Below are 12,486 nucleotides of genomic sequence, written 5' to 3'. Positions count from 1 at the left end.
CGTGTCTGGCAGTAGCTTGGCAGTTTGGAAAGAGCCATCCTTCTGTTCCCCTGGAAATGCTGTCTCAGTTGTGCAGAATGCACGTTTTAATAAAATCATATGTGCTTGCATCAGGTTAGAGTGTCCAGATCTGCAACAGAGAAGTAAATTGCTCTGTCACATGCAGCAGACTGGAAGACAGGAACTGCTGGTAGTAGGCAAGTTACCAAGGGGTGGTGTGCTGGCCAGGACAGGAGTTGTGACCCAGAGCTGTGCCTTTTTCAGCTCAGTTTGTAACGTCTGGACACGGTGGGTTTAACCCTCATTTATCTAGCAAGATAGCAGATGTTGAATTAGCACAAAGAACTGTGTCCCTTCTGACCCCTAACATTCTGTGATTCTGTGTGATTCTTAGACCCTGAGGTTGTGAGTCAGGCAATGTGCAGCATTTTAGAAATATATGGGTCCTGGTAAAGCTTTCCTAGAAATTTAAAATCATTAATTATCCCTCAACCCACTTGTTATCTACCTCAAGAGGTTAATGGTTAGAAATCACATTTGTTCATTTGAATTCACATACAAAAATAGCTCCTCTTTATCATGCTAGTGAATCTGGCCTTGCTCAGGGCCTTAATTACAGTGTGCTGCAGTAAGGCAAAGGGCACTGCTGCTTGAAAGCATAAACCTGAGCTGGTGTTATCCACCAGCTTTTGGCACAGACTATCACATGGGATAGTGTTTTGTACGTTATTTTGCAGTTTAGAAGGAAATCCTAAGACTGGATGTTTCTTATTGCTCTCGGTGATCCTGAACAACACTGAGAAAAAGAGTTAAAAAGCACTCTCTCTCCCTCCCTCTCTCTGGTTGATCTGTGGGAAAGCTTCCCAAACCCCAGCTAGGTTTGCTGATAGCTCTGATAGAGAACAGTTCCTCCTTTTCTCTCCCTCATGTGTCTCCAGCAGTATCCATTTCCAGTGTGTGCACAGAAAATAGCTGTGCCCAACAGCTGTCACCCATGATGACAACTCAGATGGGGAAAGGAAGCAAAGAAACAAAGAGCTTTAGCTGGTAGCAGCAAACCCCAAGTTGTCATCTAACCCTGAAAGGCACAGAGCACTGTGCTGTCGCTGAGCACCTCAAGTGACTGGCGTGGCACTTTATGCTGCTGAACAGCCTGAGGGGGATCAAATCTTACAAAACAGCCACCACAAGCTAATTGGACTTGTCTATTGGTAAAAATGCAGAGATTCCTAATCAGATTGAGCACCAATAAGCAAAACTCTGGCAGAATGAGCTTGCACCCCTTGTGTAGGGCGAGAGTGGTGGCTGCTGCAGGCCTGATTTGCTAGGACTGATTCTGGCCATGTACTGGTATTTGCAGGGACAGTTGTGTACAAATATAGCATTGTTTGTTTTCTGTCAGAAGCTCACCGAGTGATGAACATTCCTTGCAGAAGGTTTTGGGCATCTGGTTGTTTCTTACACTTCAAAAGCTGACAGATTTGACGATGACTTACAGCCCATCAGCTTATCCAAGAATTTCCAGGCCGAATTCTCTGAGCTGGTGTCAGAGCTGTAGCTGAGAGCCTTTCTGCTGACGGGGATCCGGTGAGAGCTCGGCTTGGGAGTGGGTACTGCCAGGATGAATCAGCAGCTATCTTCCTGGGAGCAATCGACAGTCTGGATATCCCAAGTGCTTAGCAGGGATCACACCAGACTATGAAGTCTGCCTCTGAAATGTTTGACTGCTTCTTTCCAGCGAGGGGCTGTACTCATTCCCTGACAGCAGTGTTATTGTCTCCCACACATGTATGAAGATCTCACAGTGACATTTTTCAGCAACTTTGTTTACTAGATGACACAAATAGAAAAATATTTGAAGTCACTTAACATTTTGATGTTTTTCTCTTTGCATTGAACAGTTCAGGGAGCCTAGAAGGGAACAGAAAGGCAGAATATGTCCCATGTGTCATCGCCTGTTGACACTGACCTGCACATTTTTCATGTCAGTTCTCAATGGATCATGTATGTGAAGCAACAGCATCTCTTGTATTTCATCTTCATAGCTGGTGTGTGGCTACAGCAGCAATGTGAGAGCAAAGACCCTGGTATTCACATCTTCATTGCCCTTGTTGTGACAATCAGTTTTGTGCAGTTAACTCTAGGGGAGAATGAGCAGATTTTATGTTAAATTCTATGCAAGGACTGAAATGTTTCAGCAATTGAATGATCTAACAGAAATCACAGCTGACAGGTGCTCTTTTATTTAACCCCCACCTGGCAAAGCCAGTTATAAACTAGGCAAGTTGATACTTTTCTTGTTGCTGGCTCCCAGATAGCCATTTGCTGAGGATTTCCTTCACCACTGTTTTCAGAAATGAGTCCTGAGCCCCCTCTCCCAGCCCTTCCTATTTCATGAGATGGTGAGCAGTGAAACTTGTCATGCAGAAAGAAGGCACTTTGACTTAGACTAAAACATAAAATTCCAGAATCAAGCACTCCCTGTATCTGGGCAGAGAAAAGATATTAAGTCAGGTAGTGTGTGTGTATGAATCAAGAGGGGGCCTGCACCTTGGGGAAAGGGAGCACTGTACACAGAGAAAAGCAGCGTTCTTCTCTCAGAAGTACCCTTGTTCCTTATGCACTATCAGTGGATAAAAGGCACCAAGATTGCTGAGTAACTTCTTGTACTCTTGGAGGAATCTATAGTTCCTGTAGCAAGTAAAAGAACTCCAGAAACCTTACATTTCTGTAAGTAATGGTTGCTAGTATTGAAGTCCTTTAGATGATTAAGTGCTATCCAGCAAAGGGAAAAGGGTTCCAAGAGGTCGTATCTGTTTAGGAAATGGAAACTAAAATCCTAAGAGGTAACATGGCTACTGGCTCTAGATCAGGCTCAGCTCAGAGCTAAATTATTCTGTACAAGGCACTTTCACTCGGAGAAGTTGCAGTAGCATTGCATAACGTGAAGGAAAGCATTTTAAAAAGTAGAAAAAAATGTAGTTGAGAAGATAACTCCCAATAAATTAAGCATTACATACTTGGCTGAATGAACCTAAAAAATCCCCAAATAGTGCAAAACACTTAAACTAGTGACAAGCCAAATGATCATCTACTTTAAAATTGAATGTGTTTGTTTGTTTTAAGGTTTTCTGTTTGATGATTGTGCCTGTCCCTAGGTTTGCTCTAGCATTGCTTGTCTGTAGGACTGAATCTGGTTTCCAGTGAAGGCAGCTGTTCCCCCAGACTGGACTGGAGTAGTCATGCTGCGATGTGTAGATATATGCAATCATTTGCCAAACTTGTCGAGTTGAAAAGATTTTTCTCAGAGGCTTACGTTTATTTCTAGAATCTTTGTTTTGCTTTGGAACTGATTGTGCAGGTTGCTTATGGGGTTCTGCATGTAAATAGATAAGGAAGGTGCTTGATAAAAGTTTCTTCATATATTTTTTGTTTTAATTGTCATCTAGGATTTAGGACAAAAAATGAGAAACTCCTCTTACCTGAAGGGTGGTGGGAGGTATTGTAACAGCGGATAGTGACTTGGTGAGCGTGTGGGGAAGAGGAGACAGGTAACGGTGCTCACCCTTGGGCTCGCCGCAGGGAGCCAGCGCTCAGCCTGGTGGCAGCACAGCCACACGACAGTCTCCAGCAGCCGGGTGTCTCAGGCAGTGACTCCGCCCCGGGACACCGCTTTCTGGTGTTTGCACTCCCGTCCCTCGGTAACCTGCAGATGGGCTGTCTTGAAATCTGCCTTTCCCTGCAGCGTCCCAGTGGTGAATGTGACCTGTTGGCTTCTATTTGAGACTCTTCCCTTCCTGAGGTGGCTCGATTACAGATTGATTGTAGATTCACCAACCAGCAAGCATCGACTACAGCTCCCAGTGACAAAGGGCTCCTAGCTTTGAGGCTGCACTGGGCTGGTAGTGTGTGTTTCGGGGCTCTAACAGCAGAGACATTTCAAACAGACTGTCCGTGGTGATGGGAGACGGGTTTGCAGTAATGCCCTTGTGTTGTCAAATAACAAAGGGGATCCATCTGCTCTGAGGTACAAATTCCTTTAATTTGGTCAAAGTAGAATAATCTGAGTTTATTCTGCTTGGCTGTCTCCTTGAGAGAATAAACTAGGCAAACTTGATTTCATTATTTCATAACAGAAAAGACTGGTTGTAGGCTGAGGTCAGAAGAAAATTAATTTAGAATATGTGAGGAATTAAGGTGAGGGCCTTGACTCTCTCCTACACCAAACAGAACTTTTGAATTTCTGAAAAGCCTTTGCATTTTCTGTTCTGCCAAATTCCAACCTTGCAAATCCTTCTCTCAGGAGCAGTACAGGAAAATGACAATCGTCAGGATGGAGATGGCTTCTTTTACTTCCATCTCACATCTCAGATGGCAGCATCATGGTTTGTCCCAGCATTTGCAAAAATACTAGGCACATGAGAGATGGTGTGACCTATGAAGAGACCAAACAGCCCAATACTGTCTCCTAATGGAGATTTAAAATTCTAAGCAAAGCTTTCTCTCTCCCAGACTCCTTTAGTTGGCTAGTGGAGCTCTGGGCATTGCTGTGTAGATGCAGAGGTATAGAGGTGGTCATGCTGAGCCATCCTTTCCTTGTTTCCAGGCAAAGAGCGTTTTGGACAAAGGCTGTACTAGACATGTACAATGGGAGTCCACTCCAGAGAAATAGGATCCCTGCCTTGCTAGGAATGTAGTATTCATGCAGAAACTGCTACGTGGGCAATACTATTGCTTCTACTGCTAACCCTTGTCTGCCAGTGAGCCCTACAGCAGGGCTGAATCAGGGATCATGTGTCTTTGGGATGGAAGAGATTGCTCTGCTTCCTTTTCACTATGGCTAGAGAAAGACTGAATGAAGGGGACATGAGGGTAGACTGGGATTCACAACCCACTGCTACATTAGACACCACACTGCCTCACTGTTACACAGAGAAGGAAATAAGTGCTGTCTCTGTCCTTCTGTCTTCAAAGTGGAACAAAGGGAAGACATTGTAGCTGGCTCCCCGTTCTCTCAAGAAAAAAAAAAAAAGAAAAAAAAAAAAAGACAAGAAGAAGACTCAAGGACTTTGTTTTGTTTTCTCTGAGGTGTTTGGAACTGGGATTCACTTATAGTTACTGCTGTAACAAAAATAGGTCTTGTCTCAAGAAACCTTTACTTTTCCAGAGGGCAGTGTATTTTGTATTTCCGAGTACAACACAGATTTTATACAGAACTTGCTCTTGAGCCTGTTCAGATAAATATTCAGGAAGCTTGACTCAGAGATGAAGAGATAAGTAAGCTGACCTTACAAAGATTATGAGAGGAAGTATTAGTACTCCATGAGAAGTGTGAGATTTTGAGGCGAGAAGATAATCAGCATGGGAACAAACACCTCTGTCTAGGAGCATGCAGATTTTTTTTTTTTTTCAGATTGCCAATGGTCTAATAACAGCTGCTTTGTGCAAAGGTGTATAGAGAATGCTCAGTTTAGATATTGCCATGATGCTGTGCAAGAGCTGTTCTGCATATCAGCATTATGAAGCAAAGCAATTCTATTTGACAACTCAGTGTTTTGCTGTCTTCAGAAATAAGATCCCAAGAGGCTGGGATTTTTTGCATGTGTGTGCATTAAATGGGTTGTTTGGGGATAGAGAATTTGTTTTGTTTATTTGAAATGGAGAAGTGATTTGACAAATTAAAATGTTGGAATCAAGCCTCTTGGTTTTGGACCTCCTCTCCAGTCCACTAAGGTGGCTGTTGTCCCAGTTCAAGCAATCTGTCTTTGAAGGGTACTCACATCTTCCCAGCAGTACTTTGCTTTGCACAGGATGTGTTGTTGGTACTTATTTTTTCAACATGAAGACATCCTTTATAGCAAGTTTAATGACAACAAAACAGTAACAACTATTTTAAGTCATGTGTCTGTAACATGAGAGAAACAGAGAATGCATTTCACAGACGGGCAGCATGTGGCTCTTGAACTGGCCAGTTCATAAAAGCTGGAGGTTGTGGCCTGCAGAGTACCAGACTAGGTGGAAGAAGATGCATCTGGCATCTTGCTCACTCCTTGTCCCCCTTCTGTAACATACATGTAACTAAAGCAGACTGATCCTTGGAATGCAGCAGTAGCCCCACATTAGCCATATTCAGTTAGCTGAAATCAAAAACATGGTGCTCCTCTATTTCTCTTGTCACTTAACTGGTTGTAAAATCATGATGTTGGTAGAAGGAAAGACGTTCTGGTCCAGTGATGCTCATGTCAAGTCAGTTACTGGGGTGAAATGTAACCATCTCTGCCTTGCTCTTTCTTTTCCACCTCTTTCCTCACCTTTGACCCATGACTAACTCCGACTACCTTGGACTGCCCCTGCTCTCCTGTAACTACTCTGCCTTGCAAAACCTTTTGTGGAGTGCATTTGCTGCAGCAGTGTGTGCACAGTATCTGTCTTTTAGATTTTTTTATCAGAGGTCACATCTTGTGCCATCAGGAATAAACTTGTCTGGCTTGCTTCTAATTTGAAATTTGATTTCTTAAATGTTAATACATTTTTAAGAAAAGAAGAAGAAAACAGCAGTCGTGCTGTGATGTGTGAAGGGAACAGAAGCTGCAGTCTGGGGAAAGTATCTTCTCACTAAGAAGAACTTTGAGGGGAGAAAATAAATTCCTTATGGAAAGATCAAAGCACATGAAGTTAATGGATTATGGCAAGGTAAAAAAAAATACCTGGAGAAAATAGTAGGTTCAAACATGAAAGAGGGAAATAGGAAAGAGTAATTTTTTTGTTGGAGATAAAGGATGGTGAGATGGCTAGCTAAGTACTTGAGATTATATGTTGTAGCTAAAGGGCTTTTAGTAGGAGTAGGGATTTCTTTCCTTGTGCCTGGCACAGCGCCCACTTATATGGTGTTGAGGTAGCCTTGGAGTCACAGTCCTGAGTTGTGTTCTGTGCTGGTTGGCTACAGCCTAATGCACCCTGTAGTGCAACCAGACCCTCTCAGACTGACGTTTAATAACTCTTAAAGTCACTTTAATAGTCTGATTAGCTTCTGCTAGGGTCAAAAATATATAGACTTTATAAAAAAAAAAAAAAAAAAGGGCAGAAACCCTTCTGGTGAACTGGGAAATCTTCATGGGTGAAGAACTCTGGAAAAAATTTTCTTCAGGTTATTTTTATCTAAGGTCACCTGCACTGCTAGAGGTAGCTATGTGCCTTCTTCATTGCTGCACAGACAGAAACAGAGAACTCCAGCTAAGGCACAAAGACAGATCCTCAAAGCTCTGACTCTGCTGCATACACATCAGTGGGAACCAGACATTTGCAATGCCTCTCTGGAAGCTGGGATCAGGTGACTTTGTCCAAGGCTATGCTGGGTTTCTGTGGCAGAGAAGAAGCTGCACCTTACTGCTCCTGTCTAGTCACCCATCATCCTTCCTCCAGTCTCACCACAAAGCAGAGGTCCCAGGGGGCTTGTGCCACTGCTTTACAAGCACCAGCAGGTTCACCTACACTAATTTCAAAGTAAGTGTTAGAACTGCTGAGAAGCACTTGGCCACACAGAACTATCTGTCGGTGTCGCTCTTTGCCCTTCTGGTTTATTGGTCTGTACATTTGAGCACTTGCATCTCCACAAACCTGCTGGTTGTTTCCTGGATTGACAGTGATGCCCAAGTTGAGTGAGAACCCAAGGTTTGTTACCTGCCCTTCTTAGCAACACCCACTTGCCCTCTGTCTTGGGTCAGTTTCTCATTTGCCCTTTTCACAGTACGTGAGAAACAACCTGCCCCTCTTGTCTTTCTGTCTACAGAGGTTTATTCTGAAGAAGGCAGTGGATTTGTACAGTGACTGGAAGCAAGAACAGTTTGCATCGGTGGGACACCTCTGGAAAGCCGATCAATACGGGGGTGTATTTAGAAGTGCAGTGTCTTGCATGTGACCATATGCTATGAGAAGGGGCTGTTACCAGATGGGATGAGGGAAGGATTAAGGCCCTGGTAGATCCTAGTCTCACAGACCTCCCTCCTCACTAACACTGCCTGTGCTTTGTGTGTGGTGTGCTCCTCTGCTCTGTGATGATTTGTGGTTGAACTGATGTAGGAAATGTTCCATATCTACAAATCACAGTGGTGCCCTTTTGGCACTCGCTGTTCTGGAGGGCCCAGAACAACAAACCTCCTCTGTGGAATAAAAGGGAGTGTTACTCCCAAAGACAGTTCATGGGTACAAAAGTGCACTGCCCCTTTTTCTTCCATCTCTTTCTGTACCCCAAGGCTGTACATGGTGCCTTTTTGGTATATTGTAAATTTTTCCACCGATAACTTCTATTTCAGTGCTGATGTATGGAAGCTGATAACATACAAAACATTCCTGCATTAGGGTACTACTGTGAGAGGTATTAGGGTACTACTATGCTGGCAACACGTGCAATTAGCCATATTAATTTCTTCTTTTTTAATAGCTGAGAAGAAAACATATGGAATTAGTGAGAAAAAAGCCCTCATTTTTCATTTGAAAAAGGAAATGGAGAATGATTCATTCTGAGAGCATACGCTCCAAAGGAGAAAGATTTGAATTATTAACAACATATCTAAACATGATGGGTGATGACATCTTCATCTCTTTTATTTTTACTGCCATGGATTTTCTTCACATGCAGTGAGAGAATTTACACTACAGGATGTGTTAATGGTTTCACACTTCCTACCCAATTTTAGTCGCCTAATTTATGGAAAGCCATCACTAGGTGAGTCATTGCTTTCACAGGATTAGTGTGGCTGAGATAGAGCTTTGGGTGTTCCTTTAATTTCCATATTTGCTTGAAAGGAACAACAGATGCACATTAAAACTGTCAGTGTTTGGCATTACAGTGGAGTTCAGAGTCTGCTCTGGTTGATCATGTACAAGTAGTGAAAGAGATGCTCCCTGTCTCTATGAGCTAACAAGCTAAACAAACAAGAAAGATAGAGACCTATCTGCATTATAGATGTAGTAAGTCAGAGTGTCTCATTGTTCAGAATTTGTGCCTAATTGGATGAGAGTTAAATATGTGCAAGTTACAAAGAGAGTGCTAGGAATCTCACTGTAAAGAACTGTTTGTCCTGCAACAGCTTTTGCAGAAGCTCATTTACTAGCTTGTTGATCTTAAGAGGTTTTAGTTAGTCACAGGTTACAAAACATAATAGCCAAGCCTGAGGATCAGGGTTTGCCCATAATAGTAAATGAACTATGGGTTGAAATACATTTGGGCTGTCTGTATCCTAAATGTAACAGGAAATTCAGTGTGTAATAAGGTGTAGATTTCATAGCCAGTACTTTTTGTAATAAATATTTCAGACAGATTTGTTCAGGTTAGAGAATGGTCTCCAGCAGGAAATAATAGATAAAATGTAAAGGAAATCTTGACCTGATTTTAACTTATGTACTCTTCGTAAGCCTCTTCACTCCTTGCAGAAGTTGTGTTACCCTTTACGAGTCTTTCATCCAATTGGAAGCTCTTAAACATCTACACAGAGTTTTTTCCTGGTGCAGATTTTGTGCAGAGGGCCACCTCCAGAGGCTATTTGTTTCCCTTACATGTAGGGTCCCTAACTAAGGAGCACACACCATACCAGGTGGTACCACCATCCATCAGTAGCTGCTCCATTTGCCTTGCTGGGGAGTCTGTTGTGCAGCTGAGTCAGTGAGGACTTGTGGCTGGGATAACTTTGAACTACTGTCTTAAAGACATTGTAATTTTTGGGTGCTCTCTGTAGATAATAATGAAATGAAGCATCACCAGTTCTCGCTCTTTGTTTTCCACAGGAGAGTTTTTGTGGGGGAGGAAACTAGAGAAATGATGTTCCAAGTAATTTACTGCTCAGGGTTCTTTTTCTCTCCCCAATTTCTTTCTGTTCTGTCACCTTCTTTTTTCTCACACCAATTACTCTGACTTAAGAAATTACAAAGCTCTTCATAATAATACTTGAAGATTGGTATGTTTGCTGTATAAATTGTGAGGCAGACCTTCAGCTGCTACAAAGCAAAGTAACTTTCAAGCCACAGACTTTTTTTTTCAGCTAAAGATCTTTTGTATATGACCTATCCACTTTTTTCTAAGGTTTTTAAAGTGCTTGAAAGATTTTAAAACAAAAGGAAAAAAGCAGAATTGTGAATGATACGCCTAAGGTTAGAAGAAAGTAAATGGTGGCTTTTTAAACTGTAAATTACAGAAACTAAATATAGATTGTGTTAATCAACTGGTGTATATACACATCTTTATGTGTAGTCCCACGTATGCTTTTGAAAGAGGTGTTAGAAAATAAATCACAAAATCTATCATCAATCAATCACATGAGACTCAAACTACTTTGACTACTCAGAACTGAACCATTACATCACACTCTTCCAGTAGGATTTTTCTCAATGGGAATGTGTTTGGACTACATATTATTCTTCACTGGCCATATATGTAGCTTTCCAGGGGAAAAAAAAAAATTCTTCCGAACTTAAATCAGAAGGGGTATGACCCAGACTTGCTATCACTAAAAACTCACTGTGACCCTAACCAAAATGGCAGAGATTGCACACAGAATGAAGAACTACCATGACATACCATTTTTATTCTATAAATGAATAAGGCAATGAACTGAGTTTTTGTCCTGCTTTGATGCATTTTGTTTCCAAGCAAACTACAGTACAAATGACAAAAATAAAGCAAGGCATTACTAATACTCTTCTTTCAGAATCTTTACTGGAATTTGTTTCATTCTGTGGTGCCTACCATGGAAAAATTTGTGAGTCTAATACGTCTTCAAAGTAGTAACTGATAAGTCAGTAAGAACAATCAGCAGACCCAGACCTGATTCTTTCTTTTGTTTTGACTCAGTGTGTAAAAGGTTAGACACTCTGGAAAGTGTTAAAATACCCTTGGACATCACCTGCTACATTGTGGCATTGTGACAGTAATATTTTACTATAATTGTTTACTTAAGATGATGACAGAGTGCTTCAACTCCTGCTGTTTTTTCAGTATGAGTTTAAACCAAATATTCAGGCATATTTGCTTGACAAAATACTCTGAATTTACATGATTAGAAAGCTCTTTGGATTAACATTGACCAAGGCATTTCTCACAAGTAAAACACCTGTGACAGATTGGCCACTTTTCATTTATGACAGTAGGAGAGTAATCTTACTGAATTCAAGGAAAATTTTTCAACTACCTGCACATGCCATCAGGTAGGTAGGTGAATAATATCTTCAATTAGTCCCAGATATAAAACTGCATGGGCAAGATTGAAGGCTGAGGTCAGTTTCTTTCAGAAAAAAAAAAAAGTACACAGTGGTGCTACAAACTTCTGAAAAAAATCTTTTTCAGAAAAATCAGGCCCTTCAAATCTATTGAATCTCATGAAACGTTATCCACAATCTTAATAAGAAAAAATGCTTAGCAAAGAGTGTTAGAAGTTCCTTTATCATTGCAGTGTCATCGAGAATATTGCCTTAAAACATTGTTATGTGTTCTCAAGAAATCAATCACCATTTACAAACTCTTCTCTTGGACTAGATTTGAGCTCCTTGCAGAGTTATCGGTATTAATGCAGACATGCACAGATGGTGGCTGCTGGTAATTATGTGAATGCAACACAATTGTTGCAATTAGTAAAAACTTGCATTTATTTTAAAAAAATCTGTGGTACTATGCAATAACTTGGATGTTTTCACATTGTGTGGTCCTGATTCTGCAGGACACTTAATACAGAGAAACTATGAAAAACTAATGAGAGCAGCACAGCTTTAACCAGAGAAGATTATAGCAGAATGCAGGAATGGATTCAAAAACTAGATGGGTGCTCCCTTGATAAAAGAAGTTGAATCATCCTTTTTTGTTGTTGTTGTATTTACTTCCCTATGTGAGCACAAAGTAAAAAATAAACCTGTTTTAACTGTGCTTGGTTGGATGAGTATTGATGAGATTGTGATAATTACTGGTTCATTACTGGAAACTGTATGTTGTTCTTTTGACTCGTGAAAGACTTAATCTCTGTCAGTATTTAGTAATTTTATACAGAGTGTATTAGCAAAACAAGTAGAAAGAAAACCTTTAAAATTATCAGTCCCCCAGAAGATGAGATTGGTAGGAAAATTAGTTTTTCTGCAAGTTGCAGATTGCTTCATTTACTTGGATAACTTGGATGTAGCAGTGTTGTGATATTAGTATAATTAGCAAACATATACTTTATTCTACATTTGATTTAGCAGTTATGGATAAAAATAGAATTAGTAAAGGTTTGGGTTGGTTTGTTTTTTTCAAATGAACTGCAGCTTGAAACACAGACTAAGGCCAAAATTCCATCAAATTCTGATGTCTTCAGAGGTGCAGCTATATTATTTAACAATGCACTTTTTTGAAGCCATTAAAAGTTTGTCTGAATTACAGTAAAGTTTGGTTTGTTATGTTCAGGGTTTTTATTTGGAATCTAGCCTTCATTTAACCATTTGAATAGATAGCCCAATAATCTTAGA

Source organism: Merops nubicus, unplaced genomic scaffold (assembly GCF_000691845.1).
Source record: "Merops nubicus isolate BGI_N331 unplaced genomic scaffold, ASM69184v1 scaffold1358, whole genome shotgun sequence".
Classification (NCBI taxonomy): domain Eukaryota; kingdom Metazoa; phylum Chordata; class Aves; order Coraciiformes; family Meropidae; genus Merops; species Merops nubicus.
Note: the sequence above shows the minus strand (reverse complement) of the source record.